Source organism: Daktulosphaira vitifoliae, unplaced genomic scaffold (assembly GCF_025091365.1).
Source record: "Daktulosphaira vitifoliae isolate Bord-2020 unplaced genomic scaffold, ASM2509136v1 Scaffold_5, whole genome shotgun sequence".
Classification (NCBI taxonomy): Eukaryota; Metazoa; Arthropoda; class Insecta; order Hemiptera; family Phylloxeridae; genus Daktulosphaira; species Daktulosphaira vitifoliae.
This window is the reverse complement of record NW_026099576.1, coordinates 29,166,345-29,190,903: the sequence shown is the minus strand read 5'-3', so window position 1 is coordinate 29,190,903 and position 24,559 is coordinate 29,166,345. Positions and strand designations below refer to the sequence as shown.

The window sequence follows — 24,559 nt, the reverse complement described above, 5'->3', positions numbered from 1 at the left end:
TTGTTATAACGTTATTTTAACTTATAATATTATATTACTGTTATAAGAATTATTCGATAACATTATTTTTCAAAATTGCTTTATAGATTTATAATTTCATTTTTGAAACGAGAATACTAATTGAATTCATAATGTAGTGTAATAAACAAAAGTATATATAATAAAGATTACGAAAGGTTTAGGGAGTAGGATTGGTATAGGGTTCTCGGGGTTTCATAATTAAGTCCATTATTAAATACTTAAACGATTCAACAAGTTTATCTCGATCGTATCTCTTTTTATTATTTTCTCAACTGCTTATACGTTAAAGCTAATGTAATGTACTTTAGTTTGAGAAAAAAAAATTTGACCTCTGAACTTGTCTTCATGGTGAAATTGGCAACCGAATGCTATTATTGTGTGAAAATTCTCGATTTTATTTTTTACATTTTTAACTTTATAATGCTATGACATATTGAAAAGTGTATGGATCAACATTAATTTTTTATGAGAAATAATATTTTTTAATAATCCTATTTTCATTCGACATACATTATCTTAATCAAGATATTAATAAGGAACTATCAGATCATATAGCTTTTGGAATAATACACCAATTTTTTAGAATTAAATACTATCTAAAGATTTGCATCGAAGCGTTTTTTTTTTTTGATAGTGATTCTAATCATTGTCAAATATCATTATACTTAATCCAACTATACCACGTCACCACTATGCCACGACCCCCCTGTGCTGAGTTTTTTGTAATAATGTTGAAGAATCAAAAATGATTATATTAACATTTTTAAAACAATTTTAGAACAAAAATAAGATTTACATACAATTTTCTGTTCTTTGTGTGTATATGTTAAAATTTTGTATTAAGTCACAAAAACTAATAAACTACGCTTAGGGTTCCATTGTCATTCATCTTGAGACATGTGTTAAAGTAGATCGATCGGCACCAAATTTTGTATAATTTACATTCATTTATGTATTCGGACAATTCCGAGAGGTGACATTTTGCATTATTCAAAGTTACACCCTAAGACTATATGTATTAAAATGGTTGTACTCAATGAATACTTATTCTAAAATTGATTGGCACAGAACGTCTTTAGCAAATTGTTTAGTAACTCGCCGCAAAATAGTATCCCAACCCAACCAAACCCAAGTTTCATACAGTTTTGTACAACGCTAAAAATATCATCGACAATCATTGGCCTTCTGATGATCTTACTCGATGTTCTTTATCATCAAGAACGACCAATGCACCAGCACTACGTCATAATTACAGAACATCGATTATTTACAACAACAAGTGTTCAGCCTATGACTCAACACCACCGCGCTTTTTGTTCTCTCGTGTTTACACTGTAAATGACCGTGTAAGTTGATTCGTTGACCGGTCGCTTACAAAGTCTAGTATTTTTTAATAAGTGTTTATAAGACTACATTTTATTATTATTGATTTATTTATGTTTTGTTCACGCTAGTATTGAGACTACATCTCAAGCTAAGTTCATGTTCAATCAAGTTATTTTGAAAGCCTTCGTCTTTCAACGCGGGAAGTATGTTTGGCACAGAACTCCTTTAGCAAAGATCTAGTAAACCAGTTGTTACAAACATCGTTGATTATATTATATCGTCTGGCAGCCGATCTCCAGCGTCTTGATTTATTCGTCTCCTCGCCCACCCAGCACGGCAAATCAATGACCTCCGTGTCAATTATCACCCGATCGTTGTCGTAAGTCAATCAATCAGTTTAATTATGTGCTATTCTTTTCTGTAGCAAGCGCCTTCGCTTGAATGGTAAATTGTTCGGCCATTATAAGCCTGTTATTTTTTTATTTGTTTATTGTGTCCTTCTACTAGTGATTGGGCCCTGACCATCACTAAATATCTTCATTGCCGTAGTCGCTTTTCCGCCGTCTGTTCTCATCTGCCACTGTTGTTATTTATGTATAAGATATTCTGTACATACGTACTTTTTTGTTTTTTTTTTTTTAATTTCTTATAATAGATACAAAAACAACGAGAAAACTGTAAATGATAATAAAAAACGACATATGGACATCGACTATAAATCTATAGATTTCATTTAGCATTTCACGATTTAACATATGACTTATTCTTTAGATTTGAAAATTAGTGTATATATTATCTATTGTAGTATCTCTAAAAAATAAATAAAACAAAGTTTATGGTACATTTATTTTAATACGAAAATCCTGTTGTTCTGACAATTTGCTATAATGAAAGTATGTGTCAGAACATCATGGGATACTTGGGGTATTACTACACAGGGTCAATGACTTAACATGTTATGGCTCGGCAGGGGGGCTTATATCCTGTCGATGCCATGATTTCATGATAAGTGTTATAAATGGCTACTTATTATTTCACTAGGGTTATTTTAAATTGTGTTTGATTATATATTATTATTATTTTAGTAATTGAAAATAAAAAATAGATAGAATTAGCTGAATGTTTTTATCAAATAATGCGCCCCACAATAAATTTGATTTAAATTGAATTAAAAAAAAGTGATGAGTTTTACATATAATGTTATTTGTTAGAAGCATAATTTAGAATCTCGATTTTATTGCGATGACGGAGGCAAATATATAAAGTAGAAAATTTAAAACTTTAAAAAAGAACTAAATATACACAGCGTATACACTCAAATTAATTAATAAATGTCTTTATATAATTTTATTTCGAAAAAAAAAGTACAATATGTATATATAATCCATAAATCACGTCCATGTACTTTAAAAAGAAGAAAAATAAACTGTAAATATTTTCAACAAAAAATTTACGAATTTAATTTGATATTGTATAAATCTATTTGTGAGCAGGTAGTATATTTTTATGTACACGCAAAACAAATGACAAATGGCGTCCTTTTTAAGCTTCAATGCAAAGCAGAGAACGTATTAATTTGACTATAATAAGTTTTTTTAATTTTATATTTCTGTAGCCACTTTTTCTCAGCTCTCACCTTAACATTTTCAATCTACAATACGTCAATAAATTACAAAACGTATTTAGGGAAGACATTTGCAATGAAACATGAAAAAAATTATTCTTGGCCTCAGTAAAAAGGAGTAATAACTAAAAAATATTAGGATTTTTACAATCGCTTAAATTTCGACATTTTATAATACTGTTAAAACCATTTGAAAAATTAATGAAGCAAAATATTATTTTTCATATATATTATAGGTATTATTCTTTTATTTGATATACATTTTACCAAAATCTGTACCTTTATTCACCCATAGAGAGACATTTAAAATGACAACATTACAATAAAAAGTTAATTCTTTTGAGAATTTTGGGGAACTAAACCAAGCTTCATACATGTATTCCCCTAGCCAATGGTAAAAAACATATTATTTTATATTATTTGACGAGTCAATAACAATTTTAGGACAAGTACTCATTGGTTACTGTAATTTTAACACATAAAGTGGGTGGGTGTAGCCCATACTTTTAAATGTGTATTCCACATTAAAATTTTTGTAAGGAAACGATTAAAAAATATATATTTTGAAAAAAAAAAAAAGAAAAAAATGTCTTATTAGTTATAAACGCAGTCTAAGAAACCAATAATTCATTTTTAAATATATTTATAAATATAATATAATACATTATAACCCATAAAACAAATACTGTTTTCAAATTTATAATAAAAAACGCAATATGTTATATCGCTTAAAGTCTTGTTGCAAGCAATAATATCGTATTAAATTTTTAAGAAAACATCAAATGTTTAATTATATATGATTGAATGGATATAATTTTCGGAAAAATATCTTGGGAGTACCGTGATTAATCTCTTTTGTGTACAGTAGTAGTTAGTTGAAAAAATGATTAATATAAGTCTTTATAGTCGCCTATATATATATCCTATAGGGTACTTAATTGTATTTTTCAATTTGCTAAATAACTATTGGGAATGATTAGGTGAGGAGGGTCTACGTAAAATGGTAAAAATTCAATTGAAACTTCACGTTTCTGTCCTTAAATGAGTAGCCCAAGGAAGATACTCTAAAAATATCATTTTTTTACAGAATGGTATATCGGTATTTGACAACTCCAAGGCAACGGTCCAGCCGATCAAGAGTCCAAAATTACCCCAATCGTCCATCGCGTATCGCCGCAGGACACCACGATAATGTAGAGCGTAAAAAGGTGATTGAGCCGGATTCCCACCTCACTGAGAAACCGTCCGAAAACTTGGAATAGTACGCCGAANTACAGTAGTAGTTAGTTGAAAAAATGATTAATATAAGTCTTTATAGTCGCCTATATATATATCCTATAGGGTACTTAATTGTATTTTTCAATTTGCTAAATAACTATTGGGAATGATTAGGTGAGGAGGGTCTACGTAAAATGGTAAAAATTCAATTGAAACTTCACGTTTCTGTCCTTAAATGAGTAGCCCAAGGAAGATACTCTAAAAATATCATTTTTTTACAGAATGGTATATCGGTATTTGACAACTCCAAGGCAACGGTCCAGCCGATCAAGATTCCAAAATTACCCCAATCGTCCATCGTGTATCGCCGCAGGACACCACGATAATGTAGAGCGTAAAAAGGTGATTGAGCCGGATTCCCACCTCACTGAGAAACCGTCTGAAAACTTGGAATAGTACGCCGAGGAGAGGACCAGCCGGACGGAACTTTGGGAGATCAGGGCCCATTCGTTTATCTAGGCCATTTAGCCTAGAATACCGGAGGCCTCTAGGCGTGACCCAAAACTTTGCTCCTAATGCAGCGAACACGGTAAGGGATGATGGAGATGGAGTCGGATGTCGACATCATCACCAACGCTTCTAAAATCATTAAGCCAGATTTAACCGAGGTGGAGANGAGAGGACCAGCCGGACGGAACTTTGGGAGATCAGGGCCCATTCGTTTATCTAGGCCATTTAGCCTAGAATACCGGAGGCCTCTAGGCGTGACCCAAAACTTTGCTCCTAATGCAGCGAACACGGTAAGGATGATGGAGATGGAGTCAGATGTCGACATCATCACCAACGCTTGTAAAATCATTAAGCCAGATTTAACCGAGGTGGAGAACTAACAAGTAGATCAGCTGTCCCTATGGATCGGACTGAGAGGAACATCGTGTCACGGTCACAATGCACTCCGGTTTTACCACTGGTTAGTGATGGCGATAAAGAAAGCAAGAAGATTAAATCTAAGCATAGATTTTTTTCTTGTTAAAAATAGTTACCGTAATCAATAATAAGCTATTTTTGTGTTCAAATTCTGGGTTTTGTATTTTATTGTATTTTAAAATATCTTACACTGACTTTCATGAATATTATATAATTTCATTGATATAGAATATAAATTTAAACTTAAAATTAATTTTTTTTTTTTCGAGTTGTAAAAAGTAACTTTAAAATTTGATTTAGCTTAAATCACCAATTATATCAAGCGATGAACAGTTGCCGAATCGGTAACACTTGTGTCTTTCACGCTTAGAGTCGAGGTTCAAATTCGCCTGTAGCAATTAATTATTTTTTCCTTAATTCTTTTTGAGTTAGACAAAATTATTTTTTCATTAGATTTCAAATTATTTGATTTTTATCTCATTTAAATTCAATAAACATTACAGGGGGGTTCAAAACTTAAAACTGCATATAAAAAATAGAACAGTTTCTACTTAATTTTTGAAAGTGTTCCGGAAATACTGACACTTATATATATAATATATATATAAGTGTCAGTATTTCCGGATATATATATATATATATCTTAAATTAAAGTTTCTGTAATATACTTTATAAGGGAAAAAAATTTTGGACTTTCAATTGTTTTCATGGTGAAAACAGCCATCAAAATTAATAAAATTAATTAAGGACCATATTCCTTTTCTATATTTTTATATTATAAATATATATAAATATATTTATATGTTACACTTATAAATCATAAAACTTGTAATCAGAATATAAATAAAGAAATAGGAGATCTGGTTGCTTTTGGAATAATTCATCAATTTTTTAAAATTAAACACTATCTACAGATTTGCATCAAAGCGTATTTTATGATAATGATTTTTAATCACTGTCAGATATCATCTATACTGCCAACTATGCCACGACCTCACTGTGCTGGAATTTTATTTTCAGTCAATATCAAGTGAAGACCTAGAAAATATGTTCGAAGAAGATCGTCACATATCATATGATTGAATAATCTTTTTTCTGTCTCGTTAATTAGCTAATAAATTGCGCATGAAAATAACTTCTTTTTAAAATAAAAGAATATATAAATTAAAATTTATATTTTTAGATAAGTAGGTTTATCTACGATACGAAGCGCAGAATGTTTTAATTTTATTATGATATGTTTTTTTTTGTTTTAAACTGTCACCACTTATTTCAGCTCTCACCAGACCGTTTTCTTACAACAATACGTAACGAAGTCGTATAACAAAAAAATTACAATTTTTACGAATTACGACATATTTTTCACTTTAATTTTTAAAACTATCATAACTTTTCAAAAAATGAATAATTCAAATAAAATTGATTTTGTAAATACTTTTGGTATATTCCTTTCATTTTGTATAAATTTAATACGATAGTTGATTTTATATTTTTAACTCTAATTTGCTATAAAATTTTGGACAATGTATAGATCAATACAATTTTTTTGTATGAAGAAATTACTTTATATTTGAAGTAATCCCGTTATCGCATACTTGTTTCTTCAGGGAATGACTGAGGTTGCAACATTTGACGAAATTCGGTCAAATAGATAAAGGTACAGCCGACCGCAAAAAAACAGGAATAGAGTCCATGGTAATGATGATGAGGATATTTTAGAAATGACTTGTTATGAACTTTACATTTTCTTTTATTCAACTTAATAAATATGAGTATAAGAATTTAATAATGTTCGTAACAAATCATTGTGATTAATAAAACAAACCATGTAACATAACATTTTTAGTTTTTTTTTTTTAATGAAGTTAAACATAAAACGCAAATTAAAATAAATACCAAAAATTGTCGACTAATTATTTTAATTCATTGTTGATAAATAAATACGTGTATACCATAATAAAGACTAATAAAATACGTTTTTTCTTACAATGTGTGACTAAGTATATCTTATTATAAATTTAATTTTGAAAATTATAATCTAAAAATTTATACATTAGTTATACACTAATAATTTCACTCTAAAATAGAAAGTGTTACAATATAACTTATTTAATAAAATTAACTTATTTATGTATTAAGTTTTATTATCTATTTATTAATTTAGTTTAATTTATTAAACTAGCATTATGAAATATATAGTTCAGTAGTAATCTAAATAATTGAATGCAAATTATAACAAAAACGTACTTTTTTGGGGTAAAATAATGGTATTTATTCTTTAAAATTACCACCATCGAAGCCTAAATCTGTACAAAATTTCTGTACACCGTTTCGAATTTCCAATTCTATATTTTCGTTGTCTAGTTCAAAACATTTGTATTCATTAAAATCTATATTAAAAACTTTTTTAAATTTTTGTTGAAAATTTTGAAAATTTTTGTCAAAAATATTTAACTCCAAAAGTTTCTTTGTTTCAATTTTAGCGGTCCCAATGTCGTCAATATTTTCAACATTTTTTTTTTTTGATAACCAATCTATTAATTTATTTAGAGCTCTAAGAACAGGAGTTGAATAATTGAAAAATTGTAGCGCATTACTCATACAAGTTATTAATGGATTGAAAGTATTAACAGACTTATTAAATAGGTTCAAGTATTTAATTATTTTATCATCATAATTAACATTACTATTATTATTTTTTGTTTTCTTCGATTGATCTTTTAATTTTTGGTAAAAACTAATCTGGCTTTGAGGATAAACCAATTTTTCAACAATGTTGTAGTAGATTGAACTTAATATCATTGCACCATACTTTATTTTTATATTTAAATTTTCACTGGTTACTATCTCTGTATCGCCAACAAAGGGTTGAAAAATATGGTCATGATTAATTACGTTACCGTTATTAAAATAATAAAAGTAGTCATTTGTTAACTCTTTCCAATTTGCATGACCAAAAATTTCATTTAGTTTCGTAATCTTTTCTGTATTTACGTTACAATAGAATGTACAGGAGTTGGCGAATATTGATATAATTAAAATTACAAGCATTATTAAAATATCCGTAAGTACCACTTATATAAATTTATTATATTAAATTTTTAATACTGTAATAAAATTTTAATGCGTATACAAATTTATTTTATATTACTTTATGAATCAGGTCACACGTGTATTTTATTTGTATAGAATACAATTATTTTTAATTATTTTGATAATATTACGTCTTGATTTTCGCACTAGTTCATATGTTACATAGACAACAAAATATGGTTAGTTTTTATTATAAAATAGCTTAGTGATTAAGATATTAATATTAGTAAGATATTCAATTTAAATTTTACTATAGATTACATCGTTCAGGTCTAGAACTTTGCGATTCAGCCATTTTAAAGATACCCATTTGGCATCGCAGTTTTGGTTAAAAAGTCGTTATAGCGCTTATAATGTATAGAGAGTTGAAACAAATACTTGATGTAATTAACTTATGAAAAGAGTAATGGAGCTTTTCCGAACTTAGCCATTGCTCCTAGGATTTTTTTATGAGACCTAATAACTTAATCTGCTATGGAACGCAGAATAAATACAAGAATTAAAAATTGATTATTGAAAATTACGTAGTTTGTGGATTTTAAATAATACGAAAATTGTAAATTTTGTAAATTCTATAAGTAGCGTTAAAATTATTTCTCCATCAAAAATTTTCACCAGAAGTTTTAAATGCCTAAAGGAAAGTACTATGTAAATTTGAAAAAAATTCGTTCAGTCACTTTTGTGTAATGAGATGATAAAGTTGGCTATTTTCATAAAACCTTGCATGTTCAAGACCGTAAAACGATACAAAAAAATTATAAATCGATTCAAATATGATATGGGTTAAAATAACATATCTAAAAGTTTCCGAAAAGAAAAACAAATTTTAATTAAAAAATTTTTTGACCTTCAAATTTTGCTATTAAAATACTACAAAATTAAAAAATTTAAATCAAAATTTCGATGTTTGTGTTGTAAGAACATTTATTACTATGTTCTTACCACTTATATTACACACGTTTTATTTCTATTTATTTAATTCGTAATACATATTAATTAGCATAGAGGGAGATGCTGATGTGACAATTCTACTCGTCTGTAGTCCGGAGCTACTGACGTCGAACTAACAAAGGGCAGTTGTGTTTGAGTGGCCGTTATAGACATAGTTTTCAATATTATTACTTTCGTCTTATTTATATTATTTATAACTTAACTTGTTTTATTCAACGACCCGTCTATCGCCAATTGTCATCATAGCCAACCAACTCCGTCTCACTTGGATATCCCTACTAACCAACTGTACTAGGATTCAGGTCAGACGTATTGTACATTACATATAACTTATATTTACTAAACATCTAAAATATAACTTTACTTTGTCGTTGACATAAAACAATAGTCTAATTTTATTTAATAATCTATCCTCTGTAACTAAGGTACACGATTGCCTGTATCTCCTTCAGGCAATTAAAACTCATTTAAGGAGATAGGGACGATATTTGGGCAGACGTCGGGTAGCTTCCAATTCTTGGTTTTGACCAAGATCCTCAACTATTAAACAAGCCCCTAACAGTGTTATCTGAAGGAAATACAGGCAATCGTGTATATTGGTTAATAGAGAGAGATGAAAGTTAAACTATTGTTGTATTTAATCTTGTAGTAAAATCTCGGGTCAGTGTGAACAATCGTTTATAAGATGTCGCGTTTATTTCGATTAGTTAGATTTATGTGTGTATAAATAGTCATCATTATAATCAACATTACGCGCTCTTATTATTATAACAATATACGTCGTTCATAAAATACACACTTTAAAGGATTCTATACAATGAGACCTGTGTCAATTGTGATTTTTTATTCTTTTTTTACTTTTCAAACTCTTTTCATATTACACTAGGTTTCTGCCTATAATATTTCCAATAAATTCCATATACTCGATATCGATATTCTTAAAACTCACTCTGAACTTGTCAAAATAGAATTAAAAGAATATGTTTATCTATATTTAAAATTAATCAACAAGACAATGTTGGCCCAGCGTTTCTCTACGTAAAGTCTTGGCTGGCGCAGACACTATTAACCTTATCAATATATATACATATCATTTAAATACACCTTTTTATATATTTTACCTCAATTGCTTATAAGTTACCAATAAAGTAAGACCTTGCCTTATGACTGGCGGGTACATGGACATAGAGACCTAATTCTATATTAACTACAATATTACGCATCTTCACTCCGTTCGGCACTTTTAAGGCAGTTAAAAAATAAAGGCCATATTTAAAATTATTTACCAAAAATAAAACTATTATATCTGAATAAATACTATTATGTTTCTTTACTCTATTCGGCACAAAAACAAGAACAAAATCTATACAAAATTTGATTTTAAATAATTTTTTGTCGAACATATTTTTTCTATAATTTACAGTTTTATAAAATATTTAAAATAATAGTTTTATACGTTATCTACTTTGTATTTTAAATATTTTGTTATATTAGCTTCGATGCGAATCTGAGAAGGTATTAATTTTACTGTGATGTGTTTTTTTTTTGTGTCTGTATACGCTCAATCTCAGCTCTCACTGAACCGATTTTGATGAAAAATATGTCAAAAGATCACAAATCGTATCTAGTTGAAGACATTACACTCAAAAATTGAAAAAAATTCCCTCTATCCCCGTAAATGGGTGAAATCCCCCAAAAATTACAAATTTAAAAATCGCTAATTTTCGATAATTTTTCATTTTTTTTTAATTAAAATTGCCATAACTTTTTTAAAAATGACCACATCAATATCATTTTTTTTTTTTATATATATAGATACCTTAGATATTTACCTATCATTTTATATATTTTTGTGAACATTTAACCCTTTAACAGCTCACAGGAAGAGTTTCAAAATGGTAACATTTTTACAAAAATTAACTTTTGAAAATGTTCCGGAAAGACTGACACTTTTATATTGCAATGAATTTTTTGCATTTTTTCTTAATTCTTTATAAGTTAGAATAAATTTTCAACTGCTTTGATTTTTATATCATTTAGATTCAATAACTTCAATAAAGATCAAGGATTCAATCACTTTAGTCGCCCCTTGCAAGAAGAAATTTCTTATTCGTATTAAAATTATTTTACTATACTTTAAATTTTAGCTTCGATTAATTTTGTTAAAGGTATATATGCCTTATATTAAAGATTATGTAATATACTTTAATTTGAAAAAAAAAATTTGTCCTCTGGACTTGTCTTCATGGTGAAAACGGACATCAAAGTTAAAAAAAAACGTACGATTTCCGTGAAAAAATTCTCGATTTTATATTATTTAATTTATATGTTATATAACTTTTGGAAAAATGTATGGATCAATATTATTATTTTTTATAATAAATATTTATATACCCCTTTCATCTGGCACGCTTTTTTTGTAAATCGGATCATACACCCTTTAACAAGGAGGGTCAAAACTTTAAAGATGCGTATTGTTACTAGGATATTTTCAATTTAATTTTTGAAAGTATTCCGGAAATATTGACACTTTTATATTGCAATGAATTTTTTTGCATTTTTTCTTAATTCTTCATAAGTTAGAATAAATTTTCAACTGCTTTGATTTTTATATCATTTAGATTCAATAACTTCAATAAAGATCAAGGATCCAATCACTTTAGTCACCCCTTGCAAGAAGAAATTTCTTATTCGTATTAAAATTATTTTACTATATTTTAAATTTTAGCTTCGATGTAAAGCTAAGAAGACATTTTTTGTGACTATCATTTATTTTCTCTGCTCTAACTTGACCTACTTTTTCAACGATACGTCAAATAACTACAATTTGTATCTAGTTGAAGATATTACCCTCAAAAATTGAAAAAAAAATTTTAATTTATCAATTAAACAGTTAGTTATTCCATGTTCTCCATACAGACAATTAAAATCATTCATTTCTAATGTTTTCAAAGTATTTATTTNAAATCATTAATTTCTAATGTTTTCAAAATATTTATTAACGAATTAAGTTTGATATGATAGGTTTCAACTACAAAATTAAATCATTTTACTTTGTAATTTAATAATTTTTTTACTCTATTTGTGTGTGCTACTACTAAATTATAATATTACAAATTTTTTGGTAACATGTTGCTATATAAATCATTTCTAAAAAAAATGATTGTTAGTTTCTCCTGAATTAATAATGGATTTTTACAATTATAATCAAATTTTATTATACGCTCAATTGAGTAAATCTTTTTAACAACTTTATTTTGATTGGTTCATTTAGTTAAAATAAATTATTAAAATTAATTAAGTTCTGAATATTTCAATTGTAGAATATGTATGACATACTAATAGTCCTCATTGATTGGAATTGAGATTTTTTTTTACAGCCTCTCAAAAGTTCAAAAATATGAGCTTTTTTAATTTTCTCAAAAAATATTTAACTTACAAAAAAAAGTTTCGTACAAAAGATGTTTAAAAGACAATTCTAAACAAAAAAATAATGTTATATTTTTTCATTTAAACAAATATTTTTCGAGTTACATTACATTTAATATGAGTACTAAAATTTATATTCCATTTTTTTCATTTTACGGTTACTTTTTATCACGTTATACTTACATTAGACACAATTTTATAAATGCATATGTGTGTATGTGTGAGTTTATTTATTTGTTGTGTCCTTAAAGTGTTGTGTATATTAATATACAACCAATATAGTAGGTAATTGATTTGACGCTATATTGTTTAAACCCAACTAAACGCTAAATTGTACATTCCCAAAAAACAATCATATTATGTGAATTGCCACCGGAATTTCTGGTAATCTTTTTCTTTTTCTTTGACTTAATCCCAACTACTTGGGATTGCGATTGACGCAACACCTATACTTCCTCTTATATGAACGTTCCTTATCCTTTCTTCTCTAGTCACTCCACTCATCCAAATAAGCATTCTCATCTCTGCTACACTTATTCTCTGCTCTACTTTCTTATCAACCGCCCAACACTATGAACCATACATCATAGCTGGCCTCACAATTTCATACTAAATTTAAAAACTATAATTAGTATTTATTCATATATTATATTTTAAAATCAAAGAACTACTAATCAGGATATAATTAAAGAAATAAGAGTTGATGTTGCTTTTGGAATAATCCACCAATTTCTCTAAATGAAACATTATCTACAGATTTTCATCGTAGCGTTTCTTATGATAGTGATTTTAATCACTGTTAGATATCATCTATACTTGTCCCATCTATGCCTCGTCCACACTGTGCTACCGTTTTTTTTTTTTTGGTGTTTTTACTAAACTTAACTCTTCTAAACATATTGTGTATTTGATATTAGTTGTTATTTACTTTTTATCATAATAGTAATAGATTATAGAATATAGAGCTATTATTAAGTCAAAAACACATTTTTTAATACTAAGTATTATTAAATATTTAATAAATAAAAGAAATAATATAATGAATCAATATGTCCAACGTCTATTTTAATGTTATATTTTTCAAACATTAAAGTAATAATTCAACTTAAGCATTGACAGAAAAACCTAAATTGAATTACTTTAAATATATTAATATTTAATATAATATTAAAAATTATATCTTTGAAAAAAATATTGGATAATAAAAGCGATGTGTCATTGTGTTAATCATAAAAAATAATTTAATTTTTAAACTAGGATTTAAATTGATGTAAATTTTTAAATTTTCAGATAATAACTTTAAATTTAACCAAGTGTATGATTTATCATTATAATAGTTCTTAATTTTTATTTTAAATGGAACAGCAGTATAAGTTGACACTTGCGACTAGATAAATTTATTAAATTTAAAAATATATATTAATGTTTGCGAAATTTTTTTGAATATATTAACCAAACAATGAATAAAATCTTGAATAAATAATACTTACATTAATCAAATTTAATTGACATATTACATAAATTGTACGTTTTAATATTATTCATAGATTATCGCAAATAAATTACTTTTATTGATTCTCAAATAAGATAAAGTATTGTAGAAAAATACCAATTGTTGTGAATTTTTTATTAAATATTTTTGTATATATTAACAAAATAATTACAAATTTCGTTGGGAAAAAAAATTTGAAAATCCGAGCACGCTAAGTAATTTCCCCAGAAAAGCGTTTTTTCCTTGTTCTACTATATCATAAGAGAGTAGAGGAAAAATAAAAAATTCTAATACACATTATATGATTTGGTCGGGATATATTATATCCATACCATATATTATGGTGAGTGTGGGTTAATTATATTAAAATTCAGTAGATGTATTATAAAAATTATCGAAGCTTGAGTCATTGTCCGTCCGCTGCGACGTATTCGCTGGACCATTCGACCCCCGAAATATGATGTGCGCTTAAATAATTATCTAGTAATATGTTATTACGTTATAATTTTNATATTATCTAGTAATATGTTATTACACTATAATTTAATGTGTACTGAAATAATAAAAATGAAAGTTATTAGACAGTTTGCCGTGAAAACGGCAGTTTTGTTTAAAGTTGTTAAGTGGATCATCATTAATGTTTTCTTAGCAATCGACCTGTCAATGCCTGTAACATATCTAAAAATTAATTTTCATTTTATTTAACCAACCTTAATTAATATCATGCAGTACATTGACTTATATTAAACTGTATATTTGATTAATATGATCAGAAAAATTAACAAAAACTAGTATATCAATTGCTATTTAGTTATTTTAAAAATTTTATAATGGTCATCTTGAGTTATGTGTTATATCTACTTATGTAAGTTTATTATTTAAGTTCATTTATTAATAACGTATTTTTTGTTCAACTTAAAATACAGTACGTTTTTATCACTGTAGTTTGATTTCTCAAATAGTAAAACTTTTATCCTTAATAAGTATTAATATTGTTTTTAAAGTCGTATTGAACGAACTGTAATTCGTGTTTTCTCTCTATTTTTTTTTTAAATAGACCAATCATCAGACGATGCTGGAAAAAATAATCGTCGGACACGCTGGAATAAAATACAAATCAATTATAATAATAATGCTTATAGCAATTATAATTGAACTTTCAATAAATATATTTAAAAAAAATAATAATAATAACGTATTAATAATTAGATTAAAATAAACCGCTAATTGTAATCATAAAATATTTTAGTAATAATCATCATCAGACAGTGCCGGAAAAATCTTCGGTCGCTGCTGGAATAAAATACAATTCAAATATAATAAAAATGCTTATAGCAATAATAATTAAACTTTCAATAAATATTCTCTTTTTTTTTTTAAATAACGTATTAATAATTATATTAATAATAAACCGTTAATCGAAGTTATAAAAAATTATTGTATTAATCATCATCAGACAGTGCCGGAAAAATCTTCGGTCGCTGCTGGAATAAAATATAAATCAAATATAATAAAAATGCTTATAGCAATAATAATTAGACTGAAATATGTCAGCTTTTATTTGACTTCCAAAAATATACCATTTTTTTTTTTTTTTTAATAAACATAATAAATAATAAATTTAATAATCATCATCAGACAGTGCCGGGAAAGTCTTCGGTCGCTGCTGGAATAAAAGAAAATTTGATAAAAATAATATAATACTCATAAAATTTAATAATTATCACAATGATCAAAATCTAAAATAATATTAATCGAGCAGCATTAAGATGCTAAAATAATTGACTTTAATAAGTAATACTACATAATTGTAATACTATGTAAAATATTTATCATCATCAAACGTCGTCACGTGAGATAATGATGAATGTCAGGGTCACGTTTTTGTGATGTCGCGGTGGCCAATCGCTTCATCAGCAAGAACGTTAGGTGTTATTGCCGACCAAACTAGAGTTTCATATATTAACATATTAAAGATCGTTAGATCGAGAATAATCAGTATTTTTAAAATGTAAAAAATATTTCTATAATATGCGTACGAATTATAGCATTCCAAAATAATAGTGTATTAATAAAGCATAAATGGCAAGCTAGTTAAAGATTTTTATTACGCTATAATAAAATGTAAAATTCATATTAATAGCAAGTTGTGAGCAGTAAGTATAGTATATCAGCCATAATTCTCATTTTAGAAATAATTGTGGTTCTTTAATATTGTATCATCTTGTTACTATAATTTTTGTTTAAATACGATAAAGATTAAAACTTTTTTAAAAACATTTATAATTAATTCAAGCACTTTTAACCACCTACTATACAAGATGCATTGCATATTATGTTTTTATGTGTATTATTAATACATAAATAGTTGACAAAATTATTATCGCGCTAGTCAGCATTTATCTTTGATCCTATATCCGATGACTGACAAAAGTAAAAATATAAATTCAAGAATTAATATAATAATTATTCAACGACCCGTCTATCGCCAATTGTCATCATAGCCAACCAACTCCGTCTCACTTGGATATCCCTACTAACCAACTGTACTAGGATTCAGGTCAGACGTATTGTACATTACATATAACTTATATTTACTAAACATCTAAAATATAACTTTACTTTGTCGTTGACATAAAACAATAGTCTAATTTTATTTAATAATCTATCCTCTGTAACTAAGGTACACGATTGCCTGTATCTCCTTCAGGCAATTAAAACTCATTTAAGGAGATAGGGACGATTTTTGGGCAGACGTCGGGTAGCTTCCAATTCTTGGTTTTGACCAAGATCCTCAACTATTAAACAAGCCCCTAACATATGGTGGAGGTGCCGGGTACGTATTGTTTAACGCTATGTGTTTTAAATTTGCTTTCTCGTTCGGATGTCGGAGATGTAGTAAAATCACGTTTAATTATTCTATGTTGCAAGATAATTTTTCTAACGGCTAAAATATTAAATTCATTAATTTGAATAATACTACGAAATGTGCGAACTACTTTAGCATTTCGATTGTAAACTAAGGGTGTCAAATGATAATTTGAAAACAAAACCACTACAAATTATTTTTTAGGGTTTGTAAAGTGTATCACAGAATTAATATTATTGTCTTCTATTACAATTATTAAGCCTAAACCAAAAGAGCAAACAGCAATTGACATTTCAGAAAAAATTATAATATTAATAATAAAAAATTTTACTTAAATAATCTAACTGTAACTTGTGTACACTTTAAGGGAATCGACTTCGTATATGAGTGCCTTAAAAAAAAAAATAGAAAGTATATCTCGGAACTCAATTAAAATACAAAGACCGGCGCCTCCACCATATGTTAGGGGCTTGTTTAATAGTTGAGGATCTTGGTCAAAACCAAGAATTGGAAGCTACCCGACGTCTGCCCAAAAATCGTCCCTATCTCCTTAAATGAGTTTTAATTGCCTGAAGGAGATACAGGCAATCGTGTACCTTAGTTACAGAGGATAGATTATTAAATAAAATTAGACTATTGTTTTATGTCAACGACAAAGTAAAGTTATATTTTAGATGTTTAGTAAATATAAGTTATATGTAATGTACAATACGTCTGACCTGAATCCTAGTACAGTTGGTTAGTAGGGATATCCAAGTGAGACGGAGTTGGTTGGCTATGATGACAATTGGCGATAGACGGGTCGTTGAATAAAACAAGTTAAGTTATAAATAATATAAATAAGACGTAAGTAATAATATTGAAAACTATGTCTATAACGGCCACTCAAACACAACTGCCCTTTGTTAGTTCGACGTCAGTAGCTCCGGACTACAGACGAGTAGAATTGTTACATCAGCATCTCCCTCTATGCTAATTAATATGTATTACGAATTAAATAAATAGAAATTAAACGTGTGTAATATAAGTGGTAAGAACATAGTAATAAATGTTCTTACAAGAGCATCAGAATATTGGTGTTGGCCTATAATATATTGAAATTTGCTGATCCAACCCATTCCACTACCGTGACAAGACAGTTTGAAAATGGCAGAGTGCAAGTCAGGACAACGATATGTCAGAGCCAAAGTTTTGCAAACCACCTGTTAATAAGTACATCGTAAATCTATGTAACCATTGTGAAAGTTATGTGTTAATAATTATTTTATTGAATTCTAATTAAAAGTTAAAATAGAGCATCTGAAAATCAAGTATTGTCTCTTCTATCATTCATTTCTACCACATTTTTTCCGCTCACCATGTTACCAAAGCTTGTACAGAAATAGTTACAGAATTTTACTCTTATTTATAACTTACTATTATTAAAAATGCATAAAAAAAATACCCTCTTTAACAGCATTATTCTTTTTTTGTTCTATTTTCTCAATACTTGTGAAAGGTGTAGGTTCTGGCTCATCAAATAATTCATCTAATACACTTTTTATACTAATTCTTTTAAAAACTTGTGTTTTTCCACTTCTATTGAATATTCTACTAGGTGCAACTATTACAAGATCTCCAGCTAAATCAGTTTTTGTAGATTTGTCAATNCCAGCTAAATCAGATTCTGTAGATTTGTCAATTTTAATTGATTTATTATTATCATCGGTTAATAATACTGTTGAACCAAAACAAGTACAACTTTTACAATGTTTTCGGCAAGGAGAATCATCACCCTCTGGGTCTAAAAATAATAAAGAAATTTTTTAAAACAAAAAACTTTTTACTAACTTAAATATTAAAATAATTTTAGTAAACTAACCAATAGGATATGTTTTTTTCTGTCTTGATGACTGAAGAAATTTGCTTGAACTATAAGAACTCAAAATTTCATTATTGGGTGTTTTAGGTTTTTTATATGAATGATGACTATTAACATCAGTATCACTCTGTCTCTTATTTCTAAAATGAAAACAGAATACATATTAATATTTAATCACGCATAATTATTAATTAGGAACTCAAAAATTGCTCATTATTGCCAAAATCTGCTTCCAAATTAGATCTATTCACAATTCATACAGATCTATATTCTATTAAAAATATAAAAATAACAACTATAAAAATCAAAAATTTATTTTTAATGAATAATAGATATTTTAGAGTTTTATCTTTGTATCTCTTTTTTAAGTTTTATAAACAACTATTTTATTCATTAAAAATAAAAATCATAGCAATAGTAGCTTTAAAATTTTGATAAATCTAATAAATAAATATTTATTAATAAATGTTTATGAATCATTAAAAATCAATTTTTCTTGATTAAAAATAAGGCAACTTATTTTACAATTTTATGTTACTAAATATATGTTAAAATAGTTATTAAATACTGGGAAAATACTGAACTCTATTAAAATATTAAAATTTCATATAGCTAAAATGTTAATTATTGTTATTTTATAAACTCTCGCCCAAAGCTAAAAATTATATAATGCAAAAAAACTTTCTTGAATTAAAGAGTTATTTTGGTGATTTTTTAATAAAAATAAATATTTTGTAATTTTTTTTTTCATTGTTATACACCTTAACAGATGATGTTGTGTAGTATCACATTTTAATACATGTAATAATTAATACTTATATTTAATAAAAAATATATCACCAAATCAGTGTTCCCCCGTGGATAAGATGAATAATAAAATAATACCCTTACACAAGATTTAACCACCTTATTACGCATTCCATAAAATGCCCACGTAAAAGAAGACGACTACACAGCAAATGGTTAGAAGAAGACAAAATACATTTATATCATAATACCAACCAATTTACAAATCCCCCACCTCTCTGGCCCTCTTCGCCAACTAATATTAAAGTTATATAAATCGACACAAGAAGTATCAAAAATATAAAAAACAAAATGAGATAAATATTAAACGGCACAAGAAAGAAAACCCGATTGCGACATTATCTAAAGAAAAACAATATCTTAAAAATACATTTAAATACAAATTCAGAACTAGAACCAAGAAAAACAAAAATATATAGCAAAACAGCTACACCGGTTCAACAAACCTAGTGGAACAATAGTTCAATAGTTTAAATTTCACCAAAATCACGGCTATAACAGAACAATCAATGGCAACTCAAATTCAAATTAAATCCCATCATTATTATCATATAAATATATTTAAAATTACCCTCTTTACACTAATTATTAGTTTAATCATAAAGCAACTCAAATTGTATTTTTCTAAAAAGATAACATCATTGAAATTGTATTATTAATCTTATAAACTGTAGTAAATAGCTGAATAACGTCGATTTTAGTATAATACGGGGTTTAAGGCAATAGTAAGCAATTTTAAAATTCTCAAGCAATACAGTGGTGTCATATAGAAGGGAAATGCAGGGTAAGCAAATTAATAATGGTGGGAAAAAGAATATAAAAGCGAAACATGAAAAGGATGGGAGAGGACTGGGCGAGACGAGACTGGACGTTTTTGTCGAAGAAACGTCGAGTTACGGGTACGCGAGTGTCTTTGTACGATTTAATTTTGTTTTATGTTACATTTTTGATATTACTTTTTGACTTTATGTTTGATACGTTTCTTAAATAAAATACCTATTTTAAAACCTGGACTTAGAGCAAATATTTTATATTCACCGTGTTCTTAGAATTGTGTGTGTGTGCGCAGCTAGAGTCAAGGTTGGACTACTGGACCTTTAGTCAATCTTAATAATTAGTGTGCGAGCTGGCTAGTTATTGAGCTTAACCATCCTTTAGTAGGTATAGTAAAAAGGTAGTTGTGCTGGTGGCTGACAAGGAGCCACTCTTCAGTCTAATACTTTTGAGCTAGACTGTGCTGACGGGTCTAAATTCTACCCCTTTAGTAGTCCACTAATTAGAGAAATTGGGGCTGATCAGTTTATCCAACGGGAGGACTCGAGAAGAGCTTGAACGACAAACTTGTCGTCAATCTATATACATAAAAATATTAATAAATTTATGTTAAACTTTTGTGTCTACGTTGGTGCATTACCGACGTACGACAAAACATACAAAAATTTTTTTTTTTCATTAAAATAAATGACAAAATAAAATAAAACGTTTATTGTAAGTGATTATAATTAAATGTTGTCAATTAAAAAACCGAATTACCGAACAAATTTACTAAAAAAATCTCATCATTTAATCTTAAGTATATCATTTTATATAATAAATTAAGATAAAATTAATATATCTATTTTGTATAACCAACATATAACTAACATACATGACAACATTTATTTATTATAACTATATTTTATACTATTATATCGTTATATCACTTGAATACATTTATACACACAATTATTAATTTTAAACATTTGTCTTTATAAGTTCTGTAATAGGTTCACATGAGGACATGTGAAAAAAAAGATCATGGTGCATATTGTAGTATCGCATTTTAATACATGTAATAATTAATACTTACATTTAATAAAATATATCACCAAATCAGTGTTCCCCCGTGGATAATATGGGTAATAAAATAATACCCTTACACAAGATTTAACCACCCTACTACGCATTATATAAAACGCCCATGTAAAAGATTCTATCACATTAACCAATCAAATACAGCAAAATATATTTCATGAATCTCACCAAAAATCGCTAAACCAGTTTTGCGGGCTATAAAAAGGCCATTTTTCCCCAAATTCGGGTGGTTCCTTGGTTGCTTCCCTTCCCTTACAGCGGTTCTTTTACTGCGTCAGCCATTCANTCTGGGCTTCGCTTCTCTTACAGTGGTTCTTTTACTGCGTGATTCTTTCACGGTTTCTGAATATCCCTCTAGCGGACACTGGGTCGCCTTGCCATTCTATCTCTGCATCTCTACGGCTCTCTGCAACTCTCAACCAAGATACACAAAGTGAATGTTCGTGAGTTTATGTTTCATTCTTAGTTACAATTCTATATGAAATCTGCACTATTTTTACCCTCTTTCGTAATTACTGAAAATATTATACATCTTATTTTCGGTCGAATATTTTTGGTGATATAAATATTCTAACACATAGAATATTGGTGTTTATTTATTTATTTTTATCTACATTTATATATATATATATAAGCATACTAAGAGGTTACATGACTAGATTGCATTGTGTTCTATTACTTATTGAAGCGTCACATCCTGACTGGACAGAGTACTAGCACAATAATATCATAGTTAATACTCCAACTAATTATAAGCGTTCTCTAAAGTGTCTCTCCACTTATCGACTAGCTATTCTGATCTCTGTCACAGTGAGGGCAATCGGAGTGTAGGACACTTGTATAATTTATAACGCATTACTTATTAATATTATTTTGTAATATACATTAGAAGTTCTAAGGTACTTAATTTGATTGAATTGTATCTATTACTTATTGAAGGGCCACAACCTGGCTGGACAGAGTACTAGTACAATAATATCATGATTAGAATTTTAGTTAAGCATAAGATTTCTTCATAGTGTCTCTTCACTTATCGACTAGCTAGTCTGATCTCAGCCACAGTGCGGGCAATCGGAGTGTAGGACACTAGTATAATCTATTGTGCAAAGAACCGAAATTGAGCTCGTATCTACCCTAGATCACTCATTGGAAGACTGAAAAGACGTAGGCCACTTGGAAATAGTTTGGTGCACAGGACAGTTATGTTATTTGAATTTATTTATTTGCTTTATAAATTATTAAATAATAAATATATTAAAATAAAACACCATATACACGGTTAAAGACTACACTACACAAATATACAAAAGGTTTTTACAAAAAACAGACTCGTAATAAACTTAGATTTCACCTTGGGTAGATTTGATATAGAATTGTACTAAAAAAGTAGTTACACACGAGTTAATAATAACATAAACCGTATAAATATAATTGCGTACATTAATGCATACACGTATACATCGATAATTGTTGAATAAACTACATCATTAATCTCAAGAGAATATCTGCCTTATCAGGATAGTCAGAGGTAAGTGAAACATTTGTTTATATAATAAGTCTATAATAGATCCTTTACTGAAGAATTTTTAGTAATAAACAATTAGAACAAAATAAGTCATTGAGAATAAACTAAAATATTTTTATAAAGAAATAGGATACTTGTGACTCCCCGGAAATTAGTGTACGCGTTTCTGTGCAGGAGTTAGGTAGTGACCCTTCTTTATAATTCCATATTATTCACATATTAGACGTCTTTACACAAGCATACATACCCCGAGATCCCTTTCTATTTCATTTTATTGTAGTCACTTCCCGGTATCTATAGCCACTTTTACTTTCCATTGCTGCCCATCCTTTTTACACTACGTCCACTACGATTATTATTTCATCATAGGCCACCTGTGTTACATTTCTTTCCTTTCACACCTAACAACATCCCTTTGCTACCACCACTACCCTTTTACTTCTTTTTGTTTATTACAGTTGATGGTGTTTCATATTTTTAATATATTTTTTTAGAACCAAATACCAACACAAAAATTAAAATTTTACTATCCAGTAAGCAAGCTTCTGTATAACTTAATAAAAAATTTATTATATTATAAGTCAAATTATTACCATAATATTTAATTTATGGATAAACTAATTTCATGATTTCCTGTACATATTAATATAAAAAGTATTTTCAATGTTTAAAAAGTAAATTATTATATGCTTACTGTTTTTTATCAAAAATAACATGATTATTCTTTGTTGTCGTTTGCGGTGAATGTGAAATTTCTCTATTAGTTTTATCTATACCATTCAATGGAATAATTCGGTCAATTGACTCAATAGTTTTTGTATGGCAATTTACAATATTATCAAAATCAAACTATTAAAAAAAAATTAATTTTAGTATATTTATGATAAATGTCTTTACTTTATTAAATTTTATTAACATAGAAGTATACCTCTTGGCTAGTTTTGTTTCTTACACCAAAAATTTCTAATGTTTTCATTAATTTACGCTTTTTATCATTAGGATTTTCTCTACCTAAATTTTGAAACTCGTGTGGAGAAGAATTACTGTTACTAGAATTGTTTCTAAAAAAAGTTATTTTTCAAATTAAAAGTATTTCCTATAAAAAATTTAATTAAGTATCAAATATTATAAGAGGAACTCATGAACAACATAATTTCTTAATATAACATACTCTGAAGCATATGATACTGATAAATTTGAAATATCAGAAGTTGGCGTTGTAGATCTTTCAGCTATTCGAAAACTAAATCCAGGACTTGTTACTTCAGCTATATTATAATTTGGTCTGCAAAATAAATGATATACAATTTTTTATCAAATTAATAATTAATTTTTATACCATACACTTACATAAATGGAGAATTATTTCCATTATTTCTTCGAAAAATAGGCAATTTTTGGTTAAAAATATTAAGAGCTCTTGCCTTAGGACTATTGAGATTTAATGTTTTCCCACTAAGTGGATCCGTAGTTTTGACTTTATCTGAATCAGACTTGAAATTAAAAAAATTTAAAAATGAAGAAAACATATCAACAGGATAACAACTATTAAAGTCGAAGAT

At 27.7% G+C, this 24,559-nt stretch overlaps 1 long non-coding RNA gene across 1 annotated transcript; it reads left to right on the top strand.

The window, feature by feature from the left end:
* The first annotated feature begins 1,269 nt into the window (after positions 1–1,269).
* LOC126906840 (uncharacterized) lies at positions 1,270–5,305 on the top strand. Its single transcript, XR_007704362.1, has 3 exons — positions 1,270–1,726; positions 4,471–4,857; positions 5,068–5,305. It is a non-coding gene; the product is annotated as an uncharacterized LOC126906840 (long non-coding RNA).
* The last annotated feature ends 19,254 nt before the right edge of the window (positions 5,306–24,559 follow it).